Source organism: Ailuropoda melanoleuca, chromosome 2 (genome assembly GCF_002007445.2).
Source record: "Ailuropoda melanoleuca isolate Jingjing chromosome 2, ASM200744v2, whole genome shotgun sequence".
Classification (NCBI taxonomy): Eukaryota; Metazoa; Chordata; class Mammalia; order Carnivora; family Ursidae; genus Ailuropoda; species Ailuropoda melanoleuca.
Window position 1 is genome coordinate 77,952,075 of NC_048219.1, and position 19,620 is coordinate 77,971,694.

General features: G+C 34.9%; 1 pseudogene; it reads left to right on the forward strand.

Annotated features, from left to right (window-relative positions):
- Positions 1-8,746: 8,746 nt before the first annotated feature.
- On the forward strand, positions 8,747-9,514 carry LOC105241219 (annotated as a pseudogene).
- Positions 9,515-19,620: the final 10,106 nt, after the last annotated feature.

Consider the following 19,620-nt stretch of genomic DNA (forward strand, 5'->3'; position numbering starts at 1 on the left):
AAAAAAAAAAAAGATTAGCAGACTCTACATGTCTAAGTTCATTTCTGTGTGTCTCTTCTGTTCTGTTGGTCTATATGTTTTTATGCCAGTACCATACTCTTTTGATCTTGTACCTTTGTCGTATAGGTGGTTTGTTTGTTTTTAATCACACAAATGCAAAAATATTTAACCAAAAACAAGGCCAAAATCTTAGGAAAAAGAAAATACAGAACACATGGGCCAAATAGAAAATAAACAGAAATGTGGTACATTTAAATGCAAATATATCACTAATAACATTTTTGTTTGTTTCAAGTTTTTACTTAACTTCTAGTTAGTTAACATATAGGGTAATATTGGTTTTCAGTAGAATTTCATAATTCATCACTTACATATAACACCCAGTGCTCATCACAAGTGCCCTCCTTAATACCCACCACCCATTTAGCCCATTCCCCGCCCACCTCCCTCCATCAACCCTCAGGTTGTTCTCTATAGTTAAGAGTCTCTTATGGTTTCCTTCCCCCTTTCCTCCCTTCCCCCCTTCCCCTATGTTCATCAGTTTTGTTTCTTAAATTCTACATTGAGTGAAATCATATGGTATTTGTCTTTTTCTGATTGACTTATTTTGCTGAACATAATATACTGTAGCTCCATCCAAGTTGTTGCATGGCAAGATTTCAATCTTTTTGAGGGCTGAGTAATATTTCATATATATATTCCATAATATATGTATGTTATTATATATATGAATATATTTAACATCTTCTTTGAAATCAGGATGTGTGATGACTCCAGCTTTGTTCTTTTTCTCAAGATTGCTTTAGTTATTTGAGATCTTTTGTGGCTCCATATGTATTTTAGGATTGTTTCTATTTCAATGAAAAATATCATTGGAATTTTTATAGAGATTGCATTGATTCTGTATAGCGGTTTGGACAGAGAGGGTATGTAATGTGCATGGGCTATCTTTCCATTTATTTGTGTCTTCAATTTCTTTCATCAATTTCATAGAGTTTTCAATGTTCAGGTCTTTCTCTGTTAGATTTGTAAGCCTTTTATTCTTTTGGATGCTCCTGTAAATGGAATTGCTTTCTTAATTTCTTTTTCAGATAGTTCATTGTTAGTGTATAGCATGATATAATTTTTGCATGTTGATTTATATCCTGTAACATTACTGAATTTGGTTGTAAATTTTTTTTGGTGGAGTCTTAAGGAAGGGTATTCCATATATAAGATCACATCAGCTGCCAACAGAGGCAATTTTGCTTCTTCCTTTCCAATTTGGATTCCTTTCATTTCTTTTTCTGACCTAACTGTTCTGGCTAGTACTTCTAATACTGTGTTGAGGAGAAGCAGCAAGATGAGGCATCCTTGTCTTCTTTCTGATCTTGGATGAAAAGTTTTCAGCTTTTCATTGTTGAGTATGACGAACATGAATGATATCGGCCAGACAGAGAATAGGAGATATCAACCTTCATCCCCCCCCAAAGCATAACAATTAGACAGTTATTCACAAATGAAAATAGCCTTGAAAGAGCTCAAGGGTATAATTAAAAATCTGTAACAATCAATATAGCGAAGCAAGAAAATTGAGATCAACCACACAGAAAGGATCACTGGGAAGATCACCTTAGTTAAGATATCTGGAGATGACCAGGAACAAAAAAGAAGGGGGGGTTATCAGTATTAGCTATGTGGTGGGTGCCATCACATTTTCCATTGGCCTGCTTTGCAGAGGACCCTGCCAGCCTGTATATATGGCCAAGCAATATTTGACAATGGCTCCAAGAACACTCAATGGGGAAACGATAGTCTCTTCAACAAATGGTGATGGGAAAACTGGATAATCACATGCAAAAAAATGAAATCAGAACCTGATCTTACAGCATTAAAAATCACTCAAAATAGATTAAGATATAAATATAAGACCTGACACTGTAAAACTCCTTCAAAAAAAAAATAAGGAAGAACTTCCCTGGCATTGGTCTTGGAAATGAGTTTTTGTATATGACACCAAAAACAGAGTCATGAAAAGCAAAAATAAACAAATTGAGGCTACATGAAACAAAAAAGCTTCTGCACAGTAAAAGAAACAATCGACAAAACAAAAAGCCAACTTACAGAATGGAGAAAATATTTTCAAACCATATGTTGGATAAGGGTTAATATAATTGAATAACAACAAAAAAATCAAATTAAAAATGGGCAAAGTAACTCAATAGACAGTTTCGCAAGGAAGACATACAAATAGACAACAGAAACATGAAAAGATGTTTAACATGATTAATCATCAGGGAAATCTAAGTCAAAATCACAGTAAAATATTACCTTACACCTGTTAGAATTTCTTTTTTTTAATGTTTTTTTATTATATTATGTTAGTCACCATACAGTACATCCTGGTCTCTGATGTAAAGTTCGATGCTTCATTGGTTGCATATAACACCCAGTGCACCATCATGTAAAAGATAGAAAATACCAAGTGTTGGTGAAAATATGTGGGAAAAGGGGCCCTTGGGTGGCTCAGTTGGTTAAACGTCTGCCTTCAGCTCAGGTCATGATCTCAGGGTCCTAGGATGGAGTCGCACATGGGGCTCCCTGCTCAGCAGGGAGTCTGCTTCCCCCTCTCCCTCTACTCCTCACCCCTGCTCATGCTCTCTCTCTCTCTCTCCTGCTCTTTCTCTCAAATAAATAAAATCTTAAAAAGAAAATATGTTGGAAAGGAAACCCCACCCAGTGCACTATTGGTGGGAATGTAAATTTGTACAGGTACTATGGAAACCAGTATGGAGGTTCCTCAAGAAATAAAAAAAGTGATCATATGATCTATCAATCCCACTTCTGGGTATATATCCAAAGGAAATGAAATCAGGATTTCAAAAAAGGTATCTGCAATTCCATATCACTGCAGCATTATTTACTACAGCCAAGATATGGAAACAACCTAAGTGTCCATCAATGGAAAAATGGATGAAGAAGATGTGGATGTGTGTGAGTGCACAGACACACACACACACCCACACAATGGAATATTATTCAGTAGGGAGAAAGAAGGAAATCCTGCCATTTGAAACAACATGAGGGACCCTGAAGGCATGATGCTAAGCGAGGTAAGTCAGAGAGAGAAAGAGAAATACTGCATGATATCACTTATATGTGTAATCTTAAAAAGCTGAATTTGTAAAAACAGAGACAGAATAGTGGTTACCAGGGACTAAGATGTAGGAGAATTGGGAAGATATTTAAGGGTACAAACTTGAAACTAGTAGATAAACACATTCTGGAGATACAATGTACAGCATAGTGATTATAGTTAACAATACTGTATTATAAACTTCAAAGTTGCTAAGAGATAGACTTTAATTGTTTTTACAATAAATGATAATTATGTGATGTGATAGAAGTATTAGCTAATGCTAATATAGAAAAGTATCTAATCAATACACCATAAACTTTAAACTGACACCATGTTATATTCAATTATATTTCAATAAATAAAAAAATAAGTTCTCTGCCCATTTTCATCACACTGTCATTCTGTTATTGAGCTGTAGCAGTGTTTGCCTTTTAAACAATTTATAGTTAATATTTATCATAATTATTAATACATCAGATTTAAATCTATGAAATATATTCACATTCATCTCACTTGCACTATTACCTTCCAATTGTCTTGCTTTGTTTTGGCTTAATTTTTATTATTCCATTTTCTTTTTATTATCTCTTAATTACACATTCGCATACTAATGTCTTAGGGGTTATACAGACATTCCAGCACGCACCCCTTATTAAAATAAAAATCTGTGCATTTCCTGGACAATTAAAGGAAATTAAAACATTTCTATTCCATTTATCTTTCTTCTGATTCATGTGTATTTTTTCATATATTTTACTTCTGCATATATTTAGGCCTAGGCAGATGATGATATGATAATGATGATAATGATTTTATACAATCAACAGTAATTTAGAATTACCCATTTATATATCCATTCTGTTTCTGTTTATTCTTTAATTTCTAATACTGCCTCTGGACTCTTAAATTTACACAAAGAACGTCCTTTAATATTTTCTTTACTGAAGGCCTAATGGTGAAATGTCTTGGCTTTACAGGTCCAAAAATGTCATTGTTTTTTGTTTATTTGTCTAAAAAATTTATTTTTTCACTTAGAATATTTATTTATTTTACTTTTTTAAATTTAAACTTTGTTAGTGAACATACAGAGAGCAATATTAGTTTTTGGAGTAGAATTCAGTGATTCACAATATCCTTTAATACACATCACTGATCTAGCCCATCCCTGACCCACCTCCCTCCATCCACCGGCAGTTTGTTCTCCATCATTAAGAGCACTCGGCAATCAAAAAGAATGAAATCTTGCCATTTGCAATGATGTGGACGGAGCTAGAGTGTATTATGCTAAGTGAAATAAGTCAGTCAGAGAAACACAAATACCATAGGATCTCACTCATCTGGAATTTAAGAAAAGAAACAGATGAACATATGGGAAGGGGGAAAAGAAAAAAAGAAGAGAATGTCATCATTTTTACTTAATTTTGATAGTTTCACTTGATACACAGGTTTATGTTGGCAATTATATTCTTTTAGTTCTTTGAATACGTCATTCCACTGCATTCTGATTTCCATCATTTCTGTTAGCAAGTCACTTGTAAATGTTTTGCTCCCCTTTTCAACACAATTTTTCTTTTCTTTGGGTCCCTTGAAGATTTTCTCCTTGTCATTAATTTTTATTAGTTTTGCTATAATGTACCTATGTATTTTTGCTTTTTACCTTTGTAAATTTATATACTTTTTTAAATTTGCAGATTGATCTTTTTTCAATCTTCTAACATTCTTTAGCTAGCAGCTCTTCAAGTACTGTTCAGCCCCATTCTCTCTCCACCATCTTCTTCACTCCAATCAGTCTTTTTTCACTATAACCAACATATCTCTAATGGTCCTTCATCTAATACTCACATTTTTGCTTCTCTGACATCACTGTAATATTTTCTTCTGACCAATCTTCCAGTTTGCTTATTCTCTTTTCCTCTATATCTTAAGTGAATATTATTTTCATTTATTACCTGTTTTTATCTAACACATCCATTTGTCCTTTTGTATGGTTTAAAGTCCATGTCTGTTAACTCCATTATTTGGATTTCTTGGTTGTCTAAAATATTTTCTTGGTATTTGGTCTTCCCCCTCCACCACCCATATACTCATTTGGTTGTCAGATATATTAATGTGAGATTTAATGTGAAAAATTATAGATATAATTTGAGACTGGCTGATGTGACCTTTCTCTAGACAGGATTTGCTCATGCTTCTGTTAGGAAGATAGATTAAAGGAACTAGAAATCTTACAGCAGGATGACTTATTTAAGGAATAACATGATCTGAAGCTTGGCTTCAAACTATACAAGAGAAATTCTATATATACCTAAGCCTCACTCCTTTCAGAGTCCCAGCTGAATGTGTGGGCTTATTTCCCAAGGTCTTACCTCCTTCCTAGATCCAATTACTGTAATATTTGTCAGTATACTACTATTGACTCCCCAGAAAGTGATGCTTGGTTTTGTACCCTCTCAGTATCTCCTTTCAGAATTGGCACTTGGTATAATTTGAGGAAAAAGCATCACCAATGACAGGATTGCTTTTTGAGTATTACTTCTTTTTAAAGTTTGGCTCCCAAATTTGCCAATATATATATAAATTGTGATGCCTTTTTAACATATTTATGTTTTTTAGTATAAACCTTATTGAAGTATAACTCACATAAAATAAATGAGTTCATTGCAAGTATAGAGTTAGATGACTTTTGAAAACTATATACAGCAATGTAAACACTACTAAAATTAGGAAGTAAAAGTATTCCATCATTTCCCTCAAATTCCCTTTGTAGCCAATCTCCTAACACCCAAATCCAGGCAAAGATGGATTTGTCTAATTACAAATTACAATTTGTTTTTTGCCTTTTCTAAAATTTCATATTAGTGGAATTATATTAACATACTCTTTCGTGTCTAGCCAAACACTGTTTTAAAATTTCATCTATATCTTTGCACATATCAGCAATTTGTTTCTTTTTATTAGCATTCCATTGTGCAGATACACCACAATGTGTTCATCCATTTACCTGTTGACAGACATTTGTATTATTACCAGTTTATAGTCATTATTAATACAGCTGCTATGAAATTCCAATACACGTGCTTTTGTGGACATAGTTTTCACTTACTTTGGGTAAATATCCAGCTGACTTGTATGGTAATTGTAATCTGAATTTATAAAAAACTGCCAAACAATATTTGACAGTGGAGATAAATTTTACACTAACCAGAAACATATGAAAATTTCAAGTACTCCATATTTGGCAATATTTGTGTCAGTTATATCAATTTTAGTAATTCTAGTTGGTGTGTAGTACAATTATATTGACATTTCAATATGCACTCCCCTAATGACAAACAATGCTGAATATAATTTGATTCTGCCATTGACATTTGTTTATCTCACATTACAAAGTGTTTAATTTTGCTTCCCTTCTTTATGATATCTTTATAGTGCTGGATTTAAAAAGTCCTTTGTATAATATATGTTTAAAACATTTTGTTCTACTCTCCAGTTTTCCTTTTCATTTTCTTAAGGGTGTGTATAGGGTTCCCCAAAGAAACCTGTATGTGTGTGCATGTAAGCATATATGTGGTGGGGGTAGAGAGTTTTAAAAATTGTCTCACATAATTGTGTGGGCTGGCAAGTCTGAAATATATACGGGAGGTCAGCAGGCAGGAAATTCAGGTAGAAATTGATACTGCAGTATTGAGTACAAAATATCCACTGGAGGTCAAAAGACTGGAAATTCAGACTTTTTATGTTCCAGTCTGAAAGTGGAATTCATTCTTGAGAAACCTATTTTTGTTCATAAGGCCTTCAACTGATTGGAAGTGGCTAACCCACATATGGAAGATGATCTGCTTTACTGAGAGCCAACTGATTGTAAAAGTTAATCATATCTAAAACACTATCTTCACAGCAACATCTGGATTAGTGTTTGGCCAAACAACTGGGCACTATAGCTTAGCCAAACTGGACACATGAAATTAATCATCACAGAGTGTCTGAAGCAGAAAATGTTAATTATGATGATTCTAATTTATCAATTTTAATGACTCAAGCCTTTTACATTTTATATATAAAAAAACCTTTGCCTATCCCAAGACTGCCAAAATTACTCATAAACTTTTATCAATTTTAGAGTTTTAGAATTCTTAAATAGATGTCTATGTAAAATAAGCATTTTGTGTAAGGTATTAGGTAAGTGCCAGTTTTGTTTCTATTTGTCTATTCAGTGTTCCAGCCCTATTTGATGAAAAACTATGGCTTTTTCACTAATTTCTTTGGAACCCATGTTAAAAATATGTAGACAGATATATATGATGTATTATTTTCATAGGTTTATTGTAAGCAAGACTCATTTCCTCACCTCCTGCTTCTAAAACTAAATTCCTGAGAAGAGATTTATTTGAAAAAATTGGTTCACCTGATTGTGGAGCTGGCAAGAATCTTGTTTTGACAGAGTATTTTCACCTCACTTTTTCAAACTCTAAACATGTTGCTGAAAAGTGTCATAGAGAACATTTCTGGAATGGTCAAGTAAGGACTTCTTATATTCACTTCTCTATAAGAGACAGACAGAGAAAGACAGACAGACAGACACAGAGAGAACACTGGCAAAGTGGTCAACATCAACTTCTTCAAAACTTTGGAAATTACCCAAAGGTGCAATGAGCTGGAGAGCATTTCTTCAAGAACAACAATTAAATCTCAGTGAGAACTGTGAGCTCTGAGGATGCTCTATTCCTATTCACCTCCACAGGTCAGTGGTAGTCTCGAAAATGAGAGGCCTAAGAGCAAGAGTAACTAAAAACAAAACAAAACAAAACCCCAGCAGTGTAGTAGCTACGGAAGGGACAATTGTTTGGGAAGTTTCCAAAAAAGCCCACTGCCACAGAACTGCCACAGTTTGACCTGACTGGAAGCTTCCTGGAAATGCCCATTCACAGGACTTTGAGAGTTCACACAGTGAGGAAACATCTGGTTGTTAGTCAAAAACAAATAATAGCAATTGTATAAAATTGCAGCTGCCTCTGGCAGAAAAACTAGTTAGGGCAAAAAAGATGGCCAAGAAAATTACACAGGAAAATCAAGGGAATAAAAGTTCACAAATAGCTTTGAAAGGCTACACCCTATTCCTAGAGATCTAGAGGGCAGAATACACGGGCAAGGATAGATGGATGCTCAGGAAGATAATTTAAAAGACCCTAATTTTCCCCTATGGAAACTCTGAATTATTGCACCAGCAGAAAATGAAAGCTAAGGAAGAACTGTAAACTATTAGAGCACTGAAGGCATACTGCAACATATATACACAGAGCCTCTTTGCAAATGGTGGAAGATTTATTGCTTTATCGCATTTAAGAAAGCTTCTACCAATCGCTAGCTGACTATGAAGCTTACCAAAGATTTTGTTGGCTCCACACAACAAAGAATATGGAATGTACAGAACTGATCCAAATAAGTAATCAAACAGCAAAATAACAAGCTTTTGGAACTGGGGGTGAAGGATGAGTAGGGCTGATTTCTAGAGTTCTTCAATACTAGCTTTTCCCTGGCCCTCTGGTCACAGCCTGCCCGCTGGCTTCAGGAACTTGGGTGCCTCCCACATGTGTATCATGAAGCTGCTGTCCTGTGTGGTGGCACCAGATGGCACTGGGCCTGGGTGGCCTGGCACATGGCACGTGGCTGGTGGCAGCATGGCAAGGCAGCCCAGATGATGTGTGGGCATGATTCATGGTGGGCACAGGCAGCTGGGTGCCAGGGAGGGGTGTGCCCTGGGGCATGAGCAGGCAGAGCATGGTGACCTGCTGCTGCTGCCCACAGTGCACAATGTGCAGGAGAACCTCGCAGCCAAGGTACTGGCCACGATGGCCGAGCACGTGGCCTTCAAGTTGTGCTCAATGCGGACTTGTTTGTGCAGCTGGACCAGCTGCTGGCCAAGGTGCACAATGTGTGACCCTGTGCATTGCAGCCACTGAGGCTTCTTTTCAGGCCAAGTCCATGTCAAGCCCAGGGGTGCTAGTGTGAGGCCACCTGGCTGCTCTGCGACTACTAGCTACCCTACACGCTGAGGGGTGGCTATGTGCCCTCGACCAACCTGATGCACTACGGGCCCGTCAGCCACACTCGTGCATATGACACAGTGACTAGGTGTTCCTGGGTGCCTGGCTTGTGTCTGTGGACATACAGCATGAGCACAACCCAGGCTTCGACACCCAGTACAATTACTGTGGCTGCAACAACCAGTACCTGGTGACACACAAGCACAGCCTAGAGGACATGCTGGAGAAGCACCACACACTGATGCAAGAAGGATACTTGTACAAGGAGGAGGTGCAGCTGTGGCTCTCCAACATCTATGACTGGTCCCCACCTCCCTCACAATGCTGTCAGAGGAAAGAGAGCACCCCTTGAGCTGCAGCCACTGACCTGCCATATGTCACAATGATGCTGGAAGGAGACCAGGTCGGATGCCTTGGGAGGTGGCCACCACAGCCAGAGTCATTTGTGGGCCTGTGGAGCAGCCACTGAGGCGGCCTCCCACTCACCTTGCATGAGCAATGTGATAGGTTCTGGCTGAAGAAAAATAAACAAAATGTAAGTGTCCACTGAAACACCAAGTGCACCAGCATGTACATGAAAGAAGTTCCAGAAGAAAAGGAGAAAGGAGCAGAAAGAACATTTTTAAAAAAAAGTTCCCACATTTAAAGAAAAACAGTAATATATTTATCCAAGAAGCAATGAATTTCAAGTATAATAAACTAAAAGAGATTCACACAGTGACATTAAAGTCAAAGTGTCAAATGCTGGACATTTTCAAAAGAATATTGAAAGCAGGAGAACCCCCTCCCAAAACCCAAATAATCCAATTTTTAAAAATGGGTAGAAGAAATGAACAGATATTTCTCCAAAAAAGACATCCAGATAGCCAACAGACACATGAAAACATCTCTTATCATCAAGGAAATGCAAATCAAAACTACAATGATACATCACCTCACACCTGTCATAATGGCTAAAATCAACAATGCAAGAAACAAGTGTTGGTGAGGATGTGTAGAAAAAGAAACCCTCTTGCACTGTTGGTGGGAATGCAAACTGGTATAGCCACTGTGGAAAACTGAATGCACTGTCATCAAAAAGTTAAGAATAGCTATCCTATGATCCAGTAATCTCACTACTGGGTATTTACCCCTAAAACACAAAAACTTGAATTCAAAGGGATACATGCCTCCCTATGTTTATAGCAGCATTATTTACAATAGCCAAATTATGGAAGCAGCTCTTGTCCATTGACTGATGAATAAAGAAGATGTGGTATATATACACAATGGAATACTATTCAACTATAAAAAAAGAATGAAACCTTGCCATTTGCAATGGAATGGATGGACCTAGAGGTATAATGCGAAGTGAAATAAGTCAATCAGAGAAAGACAAATACCATATGGTTTCACTCATATGTGGAATTTAAGAAACAAGCACTCAAAAAGGAGCAAAAGAAAAAAAAGAGAGAGAGACAAACTAAGAAACAGACTCTTAGCTATAGCGAACAAGTTGATGGTTACCAGAAGGATGGATAAAATAGGTGATGGGGAGTAAGGAGTGCACTTAACATCATGAAGAACACTGGGTGACATATGGAATTGTTTAATCACTACACTATACACCTGAAACTAACGTAACACTGTATGTTAACTATACTGGAATTAATAAAATAAAATAAAATAAAATAAAATAAAAGCAGCAGAAAAAAATTACTCATGAGGGAATCCCCATTTAGATTAACTGCTGACTTCTCAAACACCATGAAGTCCAGCCAGCAATGGAATGACATATTTAAATTTGAAAGGAAAACAGTCAACCAATAATTCTAAGTCCATAAAAACTATCTTTCAAAAACGAAGGTGAAATTAAGATCATCCCAAACAAAAACATAATCTGGCACTAGCAGGCAAGACATACAATAAACACTAAGAGGAAACCATGAAGCCAAAATGAAAGGAAACTAGACAGTATGTCAAGTCCACACAAGGAAATAAAAAGCACTGCTAAAGGTAACTACATAAATAAACATAAAATACAGTATAAATATATTTTGGCTTATAAATATTTTCTTCTCCAATTTGATTCAAAATATAACTATATAGAGCAATAATTACAAAATTGTTTTGAAGGGCTTAAAATTGATGACCTTATAAAGATGTAATATATATGAAAATCTCAGCACAAAGGCATGCAGAGATAATATAGCCATACTAGGGCAGTATGTTTGTATACAATTGAAATTAAGTTGGTACTAATGTGAAATAAATGATTTGAGTTAAAATATAATTATAATCCAAGGGGATCACTAAGGAAATACAAGTGACACAAAAATATATAGGAGCTAAGCTGGTAGAGTAGACAATATCTATTTAATACAAAAGAAGCCAGTAATATAGAAACAGAGAAAAAATAAAGATACAGAAATATAGAAAACAAAGAGTCATAGAATGGTAAATGGTGCAGTAAGAAGCTCTAGGAACCCATCCCTCCAGCAAAACAACTACTGAAATGATAAAAACTGTCAAAATCAAGAATTTTAGAAATCTGCTCTAGTTGAAAACTTGAAGTGATCAGTGGAATCCCTGATGAAAAAAGAAACTGAGGGCTTCAGAGGGGAGAGGGGGTGGGGGAATGGGATAGGCTGGTGATGGGTATTAAGGAGGGCACGTATTGCATGCTGCACTGGGTGTTACAGGCAAGTAATGAATCATGACTTTACATCAAAAACTAGGGATGTACTGTATGGTGACTAACATAATATAATAAAAAATATTATTATTAAAAAAAAAAGAAGCTGGCAAATACTGGTAAATTTTTAAGCTTAGCATAGTAATTATCATCCCCCAGTCCCAGCCCTGCAGCAGCCAACCATCAAGATAGTGGTCCATATCCTGCTGTGGCTTGTTAGTTCCAGAGAAGCTTTGTCCTCCAAAATTCTAGGTTTATATTTTGGTATGACTGGCTGTTCACATAAACGGCACAGTAGGTGATCATTTCAAACACAGACAGAAGTGATTTCCACTGTCTAAAGAACTTAAAGGGAGAGAATACTTGTATTTTCCTTTTGGGTACAAGTATTTAAGGAAACCTCTGTGCGGTCACTGGCTAAACATGTAGCTAACAGAGCAGAGACATCATGATCATACATGACAAAGAATACCACATTTGCAAATAGTTTGGAAAAGTCACCTTTTAAAGAAACAATAATTTTGCTTGTCATCAACCAACAACTGAACTCCCTGGACAAGGGGGGAATCTGATTTCCAGAGTCAGCACATTATGATAGTCAATATGTCCAGCTAAGAAGAACAACAAATTACAAAGCATTCAAGGAAACAGAAAAGCACAGTTTATTCAAAGGAAAAAGAAAAACTGATAGAAGCCACCCCAGAGGAAGGTTGGACATTGAACTTGATGACACAAAGACTCTAACTGTCTTAAATATCTTCAAAGACCTGAAGGAAATAATGAACAAACAAATAAAGGACATCAGAAGACAATGTACGGGTAAGTAGTGAATATCAATGAAGAGAAAAAATTATAAAAAGGAACCAAATAGAAACCCTGCATCTGAAAAATACAATAGTTAAAATAAAAAATTCTCTAGACAGTGCAATACCAGATCCAGATAGGAAGAAAGAATCTGAGAACTTGAAGAGAGAATAACTGAAATTAGTCATTCAGAGGAGAAATAAAAGAGATTAGGAGGGGTGTACAGAGACCAAGGGGTGTGTAGGACACCAGTAAGCTTAACAATATATATATTATGGCAGTCTGAGAAGAGAGAAGAAAAGGAGAAGACAAAAAAATTTGAAGACCCAAATTCCCAATTATGATGGACATAAGTCTACATACCCAAGAAGCTCAACGAATTACAAACAGGACAAATAGATTCACATTAAGACACATTATTTCATACTACTGAAAGACAAAACCAAAGACAGAATCTTAAAAGCAGAAAGAGAAAAGCAACTAATTGGGGCACCTGGGTGGCTCAGTCGATTGAGCATCCAATTCTTGGTTTTTGCTCAGGTCATGATCTCAGGGTCATGAGACTGAGTCCCATGCTGGGTTCAGCGCTCAGCACAGAGTGTGCTTGAGATTATCTCTCTTCCTTTGCCTCTTCCCCCGCCCCCCGATCTCTCTCTCCAAATAAGAAATAAATCTTAAAAAAAAAAAAGCAACTCATCATGGTACAAAGGATTCTCAAAAAGATGAAGAGCCAATTTCTCATCAAAGACTATGGAGGCAAGAAAGTAGTAGAATGGGGGCACCTGGGTGGCTCAGTTGGTTAAGTGTCTGCCTTCAGTTCAAGTCCTGATGCTGGGGTCTTGGGATTGAGCCCTACATTGCACTCCCTGCATAGTGGGGAGCCTGCTTCTCCCTCTCCTCAGCACACACAGCTTGTGTGCTCTCCATCTTTCTCAAATGAATAAATAAAATCTTTAAAAAAAAGAGAGAGAGAGAAAGTAGTAGAATGATGTATTTTTAAAACAAGCTAAAAATAAAAATCTGTCAACCAAGAAATCTCTATCTGGTAAAAATACTCTTCAAAGATACAGGAAAAAATAAGACAGTCTCACAAAAACAAAAGCTAAGAGGGACTGTCAATATCAGAGTCACCCTACCCTCCCCCCAATGCTATCGGTAGTTCTTTGGGCTGAGATAAAAGGACACTAGATGGCAACTCCAAGCCATTCAAATAAATAATGATCACTGGTCAAGGTAATTACACTGGTAAACATAAAAGCAAGTATTATTGTTTCCTAGTTTATAAGTCCTCTTTTTATACCCTATAAGATTTAAAAGAGAAACACAGAAAAGATTAATTACAAATCTATATAAAAAGATGTAATTTGTGACAATAACAACATAAAAGAGGGATCAGAGCTGAATAGAAGGATTCATGTATATTTTGAACCTAAATTGGTATCATTTCAAACTAGATTATTATAAACTTAGTATTTTATCTTTAATGCCCATAGTAACCACTAGGAAAATAACCAAGAAATATGTATATACACTGAAAAGGAAATAAAGAGAGAATCAAAATTCTACACCACACACACACACACACACACACACACACACAAATCAAACACAAAGGAGGCATTATTAGAAAGAACTAAAGAAAAGGTATAAAGCATACAGAAATAAATAGCAAAATCACAGAAATCCTTCATTGTCAATAATCACGTTACATTTAAATATATTAAAGTCATAATTAAAAGATATATTTGCCATAGTATATCAATAAAAAAAATGATCCAAGTATATGCTTCATGGACCAGACTCATTTTAAATATATAGACACAAATATGTTGAAAGTATAAAGATGGAAAAAAGATAACCCATGCAAATAACAGCCAAGAGAGATGGGTGTGTATCAGACAAAATGGACTTTAAATCAAAAACTGTTATAAGAGACTGAGGGACATTATATATTAATAAAGAGATAATTCATCAAGGAAAAATATAAACATACATGCACCACACAACAGAGCCCCAAAACATATGAAACAAATATTGACAGAATTGAAGGGAGAAATAGTTCTATATTTCAATACATAACTTCCAATAATGGACTGAACATCTAGACAGAAGATCAGTGAGGAAATTGAGGACTCGAAGAACACTGTAATAAACTAGACTTAACAGATATACACAGTAGCCTCCATCCAACTTCAGCATACACATTCTTCTCAAGTACACACAGAACCTTCTTCAGGTTATACCACTCGAGTATATAAAATAATTCTCAATAAAATTCTAAAAATTAAAATCATACAAAATATCTTCTTCTAACACAACGGAAAAGCTAGACATCAATAACAGAAGGAAAACTGTAGAATTCAGAACTGTGTGGAAATTAAATACACTCTTAAACAACAAATAAGTCAAAGAAAAAATTACTATGGAGACTAGAAAATAGTTTGAGATGAATAAAAATGAATAAAAATTTCAAAACTTATAGAATGAAGCCAAAGTGGGGCTAAGAGGGAAATTTATGTCTAAAAATGCTTATATTAAAAATAAATAAAAATCTCAAATCAACAACTTAACTCAACAGCTCAAGTGGTCAGAAAAGGAGAACAAACTAAACCCAAAGCCAGCAGAAAGAAGGAAATAATAAAAAATCAGAACAGAGATAAATGAAATAGGCAATAGAAAAAAGAGAAAATAAATTAAACCAAAAGTTGGTTCTTTGAAAATAATAACAAAATCAACAATCCTTTACCTATGCTAAGAAAAATGAAGGAAGATGCAAATAACTAAAGTTAGAAATGAAAGTGGAGACATTACTACCAAGTTTAAAGAAATTAAGATTTTGAAAGAATATTATAATAATACACCAATTAGATATTCTAGATAAAATGGACAAATTCCTAGAATACAAAAATTACCAAAATTGACTCAAGAAGAAATAGAAAATATCAAAAGATTTATTATAAGAGATTGAATCAGTAATCAAAACCTTCCAGGGGCACCTGGGTGGCACAGTCGTTAAGCGTCTGCCTTCAGCTCAGGGCGTGATCCTGGCGTTATGGGATCGAGCCCCACATCAGGCTCCTCTGCTATGAGCCCTGCTTCTTCCTCTCCCACTCCCCCTGCTTGTGTTCCCTCTCTCACTGGCTATCTCTATCTCTGTCAAATAAATAAATAAAATCTTATTAAAAAAATAACCTTCCAAAAAAGAAAAGTCCAGGAGTAGATAGCTTCACTATTGAATTATACCAATCATTTAAAGGAGAAAAAAACAATTCAGAAAATCAGCACCAATCCTATTCAAACTCCTACCAAAACTTAATGAGAAAAACAGAGAGAAGATTAAAATTACTAAAATAAGGAATAATTAAAGGTATTTCTCTACTGACCAAACAGAAATAAGAGAATATTAAAGGGAAATACAAAACTATGATGAGATATCACCTCACCTGTCAGAATGGATAAAATTAACAACACAAGAAACAACTACATTGGCAAGGATGTGGAGAAAGGGAACCCTCTTACAATGTTAATGGGAATGCAAACTGATACAGCCACTCTGGAAAACAGTATGGAATTTCCTCAGAAAGTTAAAAATAGAATTACCCTATGACTCACTAACTGCACTAATAGGCATTTACCTAAAGAATACAAAAATATTGATTTGAAGGGGCACATGTACCCTGATGTTTATAGCAGCACTTTCAACTATAGCCAAATTATTGGAAGAGCCCAAAGGCCCATAGACTAGTGAATGGATAAAGAAGGTGTGGTGTGTGTGTGTGTGTGTGTGTGTTCCATTATATATATATAGATATAGATAGAGATATATAGATATACACAATGGAATACTATTTGGCCATCAAAAAGAATGAAATCTTGCCATTTGCAACAACATGGGTGGAGCCAGAGTGCATTATGTTAAGCGAAATAAGTCAGAGAAAGACAAATACCATGTGGTTTCACTCATATGTGGAATTTAAGAAACAAAACTGATGAACATAGGGGACGGAAGGAAAAAAAGAGAATGGGGGTCAAAACATAAGAGACTATTAACTATTATCTGAGGATTGCTGGAGGGGAGTGCACAAGGAATGGGCTAAATGGGTCATGGGTGTTAATGAGGGCAGTTGTGATAAGCACTGGGTGTTATATCATAAGTTATATGAATCACTATATTCTACACCTGAAACCAATATTACATTATATGTTACTATATATATATATATATATATATAATTATATGCTAAATATGTTATATGTTAAATAACTATAATTTAGATAAAAACTTGAAACACACACACAAAAAAGGAAAAAGGGAAATACTATGAACTACATGCCAATATGTTCCTAGAAAGACACAAAGTATCAAAACTGACTAAAAAAAGAAATGGAAAATATGAATAGACCTATTACAAGTAGAGATGGAATTAGTGGTTTAAAAAACTTACAAAGAAAACCCCAGGTCCAACTAGCTTAAGTACTAAAAAGAAGTATTTACGAACTATAATCAGTCCTCCACAGTCTTACCCTGGTACCAAAAAAATAAAAACAAAAAACAGTATCTCTTATGAATATAAATGAAAAATCCACAGCAAAATACTAGGAAACTAAATCCAGGAACACATAGTGAAGTTTCATACAACATTACAAAGCAGGAGTTATCCAAGGAATTCAAGGCTATCTAATACCAAAAAATCAACGCTATATATCAGGTTGATATAATTAAAAATAAAAATCACAAGATTATCTCAGGAGACACAGAGAAAGCATTTGACAAAATTCAATGCCCATTCATAAAATGCTCATAAAAATGTTCAACAAACTAGGAATAGAAGGGAACTTTTTTAACCTGATGAAGGGCATTACTTAAAACTCTATAGCTAATATCATACTTAATGTGAAAGAGTGAATTATTTCCCCCTAAGATCAGAAGCAAGAAATGTCCTTTATCAGGGAAGTACATTCTTGTCATTTCTACTGTACATTATAACAAATGTTCTAGTTTGGAAACAACAACAGAAACGAAAGGCATCTATATTGGAAAGGAAGAAACAAAGTCATCTTGGCTCACAGATGACATGATTTTGTATATAAATAATATACACACAAACTATCAGAAGTAATAAATTCAGCAAGATCGTAAGATCAATATACAAAAAAACCTGTCTTTTTGTGCACTAACAATAAACAAAATAACATGAAATTGGAAAATCAATTCCATTTACAATAGTATCAGAAACAATAAGAAAAAGAGGAAATTAAACAAACAAGTGTAAGACTTGTACACAGAAAACTACAAAACATTGTTGAAAGAAACTAAACAAATAAATGGAAAGACATCTTATGCTCATGGGTTGCTAAGGTGATAGCACTCTTGAAATTGATATACAGATTCAACAAAGTCCTTATCAAAATCCTAGCTAGCTTGTTTGCAGAAATTCACAATCTGATTCTAAAATTCATAAGGAAATGCAAGAGACCCAGAATAGTCAAAACAATCTTTAAAATGAAGAATAAATTTGGAAGACTCACACCTCTTAATTTAAAACTTTCTATAAAGTTACAGAATTCAAGAAAGCATGGTACTGATGTGAACACACACACACACACACACACACACATATATATATGAACAGAACTGAGAGGACAGTAATAAACCCAGATATCTATGGTAAATTTATTTCAACAGGAAAGCCACAACACCCAACAGGAGAAAAAGTAATCTTTTCAACAAGTGGTGTTTGAACAACTAGATATTCACATACAAAGAAATAAATTGGGAACTCTACCTTGCACCATAAAAAAAAAAAAAAAACTCAAATGCATAATACACAAAAAAGAAGTAGCTAGGGGGCGNATATATATATGAACAGAACTGAGAGGACAGTAATAAACCCAGATATCTATGGTAAATTTATTTCAACAGGAAAGCCACAACACCCAACAGGAGAAAAAGTAATCTTTTCAACAAGTGGTGTTTGAACAACTAGATATTCACATACAAAGAAATAAATTGGGAACTCTACCTTGCACCATAAAAAAAAAAACTCAAATGCATAATACACAAAAAAGAAGTAGCTAAAATTATAAAATTCTTAGAAGAAAGGTTACAAATAAATCCCCATAAACCTGGGTTATGTAAAGATTCCTCAGAAATAACATCAAAATAAAAGTGACAAAAAAAATAGATAATACAGACCTCATAAAAATTAAGGACCTTCGTGCATTGAAAGACAGCATTAAGAAAATGAAAATAATCCACTGAATGGTAAAAATGAATGTAAAACACATATCTGATAAACTACTTGTAGCTAGAATATAGAAAGGACTCTTACTACTCAATAACAAAAAGGATAACCCAATTAATAAACATGCAAAGAATTTAGATATTTCTCTAAAAAACATACACAAATGGCCAATGAGCTAATGACAAGATGGGTATATCATTACTCATCAGGGAAATGCATTTGCATTTGCAAAACCACAATAAAATACACTTCAAATCCACGGAATGACAAAAAAAAACAGAAAATTCACATAAGCAAGTGTTGGGTAGCATGTGGAAAAATTAGAAGTTTTATACATTGCTGGTGGGATTATAAAATGCTACAGCTACTTTGAAAAAGAGTTTGGAAATCCTTAAATGTATTAATGATGATTACCATATGACCCAACTTATCTTAAGTATATACCTAATTAATAAAAACACATCCACAAAAAAAGTTGTACTCAAATGTTCATAATCACAATATTCATAATAGCCCCAAAGTAGAAACACAGATTTCCACCAACTGATAAATGGATAAGTAAAATGTGGTATATTTATACTATGCAATGTTTTTGGTAAAGAAAAAAAAGCAATAATGAGTCTTGTTGTTTTGGGGGGTTTTGTGGGGTTTTTTTAATAGTAGCCATCCTGATGCATGTGAGGTAGTATCTCATTTTGCTCTTGATTTGCATTTCTTTAATGATGTGATATTGAG